This window comes from Gossypium hirsutum, chromosome D07, assembly GCF_007990345.1.
Source record: "Gossypium hirsutum isolate 1008001.06 chromosome D07, Gossypium_hirsutum_v2.1, whole genome shotgun sequence".
NCBI lineage: Eukaryota > Viridiplantae > Streptophyta > Magnoliopsida > Malvales > Malvaceae > Gossypium > Gossypium hirsutum.
Window position 1 is genome coordinate 28306086 of NC_053443.1, and position 5511 is coordinate 28311596.

At 32.1% G+C, this 5511-nt stretch overlaps 1 non-coding gene across 1 annotated transcript; it reads left to right on the forward strand.

The window, feature by feature from the left end:
• Positions 1-317: 317 nt before the first annotated feature.
• On the forward strand, positions 318-424 carry LOC121219749 (small nucleolar RNA R71). Its single transcript, XR_005916640.1, has one exon. It is a non-coding gene; the product is annotated as a small nucleolar RNA R71 (small nucleolar RNA).
• The last annotated feature ends 5087 nt before the right edge of the window (positions 425-5511 follow it).

Consider the following 5511-nt stretch of genomic DNA (forward strand, 5'->3'; position numbering starts at 1 on the left):
TCCCCACTGCATTCGCATCGTATTACATCACTGGGTTCACCTGCGTAGAAAAAGTCAAACCATCAATTTTCTTATTCAGTGCTTCTACTTGGCTTAACAACATAGCAACTGCATCTAGATTAAAAACACCGACTGCTTTCATCAGTTTTGTTCTCATGACTTTCCACTGATAGTTATTCAATGCCATCTCCTTAATAAACTCATTAGCTACCTCGGGTGTTTTATTATTCAGTGTTCCACCAGCTGCTGCATCAATTAATTGTCTAGTCAAGGGATTCAAACCATTATAGAAGGTTTGAACTTGCAACCATAAAGGTAACCCATAATGATGACATTTTCTAAATAAATCCTTAAATCTCTCCCATGTATCATAAAGAGTTTCAATATCAAACTGAAGAAAAGAAGAGATGTCATTTCTCAATTTAGCTATTTTAGTGGTGGGAAATATTTTAACAAAAAATTTTCAGTCATCTGCGCCCGAGTAGTGATAGAACCTCGTGGTAAAGACTTTAACCACTGTTTTGCCTTGCTCCTCAATGAGAATGGGAACAACCATAAACGTATGGCATCATAAAAAATGCCATTGATCTTGAAAGTTTTGCAAATCTCCAGAAAGTTAGCCAAATGAGTATTCAGATCTTCATCTTGAAAACCATCAAATTGCACATACTGCTATACCATCTGAATTGTGTTCAGCTTCAGTTCAAAATTGTTTGCAGCAATAGTCGGTCTCACAATACTCAATTCAGCCCTAATCAAAGTGGACTTGACATAATCATACATAGTGCGAGGGGCAGGACGCTCAATGACTTGCTAATTATTTTGATTACCACCCATCTCTACAGTAGTATCATTTTCCTCATGATCGTCTACTGTACTCTGTTGATTTTGCCTTGCTTCTCTAACCTCTCTACGATTTCTGCGAGTAGTTCTTTCAATCTCACTATAAAATTTTTTTAGTTCCAACGAGTTTCCTCTAGTCATAAACCAAAAGAACTTGTCAAAATCAAACAAACGAAAATATTAAAATATTAAAATAAAATTTTAAAAAATTAAATTAAAAAATGGCTAAATTAATAGAAATAAAATTTTCCTAATATTTCAGTTCCTCGACAACGACGCTAAAAGCTTGATATCCACGAAACCAACTAAAAATACGACAAAGGCAAGTACACCTATCGGTAAATAGTATAACTACGATAAGCAAAGATATTGTTCTTATGAGGAATAAAAGTATTAGTAATTACCGTCTTTCTATTATTTAACCAAATAATTAAGGTGATTGAATTAAATTTGATTAACTAAATTAATTAACTAAGAACTCAAAAAAGAACAAATCAGGAAAATAAGTGAATAATAACCAAGAAGCAAAACAATACCCATGAAAGAATTCGCCTAGACTGCATCTATCACTATCAATCTGAATTAAACAATTTACTCACTTAATATCTTGATCCGTAGAAATCCCTAAATTATGCTAATATATCTCTTCAAGACTAAGAGTAATTGATTCTAGGTTGATTAATCAAAATTTCTTTCTAATTAAAACTCATATTATCGCATTAACTCGATCTATGAATTCCCTTATTAGATTTTACTCTAATCTAGTAGATTTATGTTGTCCTATTTCTAGGATTGTATGCAACTCCACACAATTATACTAAATCTACTCTTAAACATAATTTATTCATCATCTGAATTAAGTACATCAAACATGAATTAATAATCCATAAATATTAAATCAAAAATTAAGCACACATGACTAAGAACAAGATTCAAGTATTTATTGCGTAAAACAGAAATCAAAAGACAAATTCATCATAGGGTTTATTTCCCCTAGGTATTTAGAAAATTAGTTCATAATCACGAATAAAAACATCTCAAAGTCAATATAACCATAAGAAATAGAAAAACTCATAATAAACTTCAAAGAAATCAAAAGGAGATCTTCAATCTTGATAGAAATCTGCTTCAGAGTCGACTTCAATGGCATTTTCTGAGTTGTTTTCTTCAATATCCTCTAACAGCTCCATTTCCTCTTCTTATATTTGGTATTTATAGGTCTTAAAATGCCCGAAAACCTAAAAATTACGTTTTTTTGAGTGTTTGAAGTACGAATCGTGAAATCCACACGGTTTGGCACATGGCCGTATGTTAGCCTGTGTGGCTCACATGACCGTGTGTCCAACCCGTGTGGGAGGGCCCAGCCCGTGTGGCTCTTGAAATCTACTCCAATTATTCGATTTTCGCCCCATTTTCGTTCATTTTGCTCCCAAATGCTCTCCTAAGTATAGAAACATGAATTTAAAGGATAAGGAGCATAAAATTCATCATTTTGTATTGATTAATCACCCAAAAACGCATTAAGAACAAGATTAAAATATATTACTTTTGACACTTATCAAAGTGGGATCTCTCATGTATGCTATGGTTTCCTCACGTCTAAATTTATCATATGCAGTTAGCAGATACATGGCGAATCCCGGTAAAGGACACTGTAAAGCAGTTCAGTGGATTTTCAGATACTTACGAGGTACTACTGTTGTTTGCTTACAGTTTCGAAGAACTAGAGATGGAGTCATTCAGTATATTGATTCTGATTTTGTTGGAGATCTTGATAAAATAAATCTATCATAAGGTATGTCTTTATTGTTAAGGGTTGCGCAATCACTTGGAAAATCACTTTGCAGACTACAGTTACTTTGTGTACTACTGAAGTGGAGTACATGGCGATTACTAAGGCTTGTAAAGAAGCTATTTGGTTAAAGTGTTTCTTTGGCGAACTCAGTAAAGACCTTTAGATCAATACAATATTTTGTGATAGCCAAAGTGTCATCTTCCTTATGAAGGATCAAATATTTCATGAGGGAACAAAACACATTGATGTTTGATATCATTTTGTGCATGATATTATTGCTCGTGGTGATATTGTTGTGAGCAAAGTTAGTACCCATGATAATCTTGTAGATGTGATGACTAAGTCATTTTCTATAATCAAGTTTGAGCATTGCTTGGACTTGGTTGGTGTTCATTGTTGAAGAATACATTTTTAGGGGTTTTGTGGAAAATGTGAAGAACTTGTTCGTTGAGAATTCGTGTCAAGGTGGAGATTGTTAAAGTTCGTGTGACCCAATCCTGTCACTTGTTGAAGAAATAAATACAGTGGCAAAATAAGGGGATCTATGGGGGCAAGAGGCCGAGTGCCGCACAATTAGAATCCGTATAAGACTACACTTCTTTTATTTGATATTGATTAGAATAATGTTTTTTCAGCCTTTAAATAGATGTAGTCGAAACTCCTCTTGCATCATTTGTTTTTCAACATTAGTAAATTTATTTTCCTCTGCCCGTGATTTTTTCCCAAAAGGGTTTTCATGTAAAATCCGCATGTTCTTATTTTGCAATCATTCTATTTTCATTATCAACGTCTATAATAACAACCATAATAAAAAAAAAATTTACCTATAGTTTTGAGTCTCACAGTTCTGAAAATTGGATAAAAAATTGACCTAAAGCTATTTAATGGAGGTCTTTAATAGGTAGCAAGTGAAATAAAAAATAAAGAATAAAGAAATTAAAAGGAAAATGGTGCAAAGCCGCGCAAGCAAAAAGAAAGAAAGAAAATTAAAACAACGGGGGAAAACAAATTGAATTCAGAATTCAAAGTACAGGGGGCACCTTGAGGTGATCATGGGTCGGGCTGGGTCGAGTTTGGGTCGGGCCCACACAAAATTTTAGGTCCAGTTTCTAGGCTTAGGCCCGGTCCGACCTAAAATATGGGCCTAAAAATTTGTCCAAGCCCGGTCCGAGAGAAAATTGCTAAGCCCGAGCCCAGCCTGGCCCGACCCATATTAAATATATATTTGATTAAAAATAAGTAAAATATATATTTAATATATAATTTAGGCCGGGCCCGGGCCAAAATTTTTTTACCTGAGCCCGGCCCGTTTTCTAAACGGGCATAATTTTTTACTCAAACCCATATTTCGAGTCTATATTTTTACCCGAACCCTCCCATTTTTTGGACAGGTCGTCGGGCCAGGCCAGATAACCCAACCCATGATCACCTCTAGGCGCACCCCTCCCACGCATATATTTATAACTACATATTAAAACAACATATTACAGTTGAAATTAGGTTTTCAAATGCTGACACATCAGCAGTCACTTTCTTCTTTTTCGTTGGGTTGATGGAAAAGAAAGGGAGAAAAAAAGTTATAATTATTCGTCAGTCCCTGTACTTTTTTAAGTTTTGGAATTGAAGTCCATTGCTTGCTTTCAATTTTAAGAATTGTCTCTCTACTTGTTTGATTGAAAAATTAAAGTCTAATTGATAACTAGCATTATTAATTGATTTTTATAAATTTAAATATAAATTATCAATTGAACTTTAATGTTTAAATCAAACCTTTGAATATTAAAATGCCCTATATTCAAAATTGAGATAAGTCAATAAAAATATTATCAATTGAATTTTAATTTCTAAATCAATTATAGAAGAGTTGAATTTCTAAAATTAAAAGCAGAAGACTATATTTCAAAGTTTAAACAGTACATGGAACATAATTAAATTGAAAAAAGAGAGAAAAAGATTAAAAAAAAGAAAGCAATAAAAAAATTGTATCTTTGTGCTCATGTTTTTTCCTTAAAATAATATATATTTATTTTAATAAATTTATATGAAGAGATAATTTTTATTATAATGTTCAATAATATATTTAAGGTGGTTAGTTTAAATGTTGACTCACGTATAGGTTTAAGGTTGACATATGATAGTTGATTGAGTCAACACTCAATTGGCATCAGTATTGTTGCCAATATAAGAGAAAGTGAGTTCGAGTACATTGAAGTGCATTATCTTTTTATTTGTGAGTTTGGGAGGGGTTATAGACATTATATAAAAAAGAACATATATTAGAAATATAATATAAATTCTTATAAAAATTTAAATAATGTATTTAATGGAGTTAATCTATGCGTTTACTTGCAGGTCGATCTGCTCCGATCTACTCCTTAATGGGCCTACATAATGTGAATGATTAGATGCCTTAAAAAAAAATCTTACTTGAAATCTTTAATCTAATATAGTATTAAAAAGTTATAAAAAAATACTAAGAGATAAAATAGTAGAAAATTAAAATATTATCCTAATAAAAAATTAAAAATAATATTTTTACAAATAAATTCTAAAATAGAAGTTTTTAAAATATTTTGTACCCAAAATTTATATGACAACTGTGCCTTCAAATATTTTTAATTTTTTGGAGCTCAAAGTGAATTAATCTCCAAATTTACCAAAATTAATTAGAGACAGGAGATATGCAAAGTAAACTAGCCAAGCAGCTAACAATGGTTTAGAAAATTCATTTGAACGTCTTATTGTTAAAGTTCTGCGTTTGCAGGTTAGATTCAGGGTTTAAATCTTGTCACTGACCCATTAATGTACCAAAAAAGAAAAAGATACATACGTATGACATAAGAGATCGAAGTGATTAAAAACTTGAGAACCAG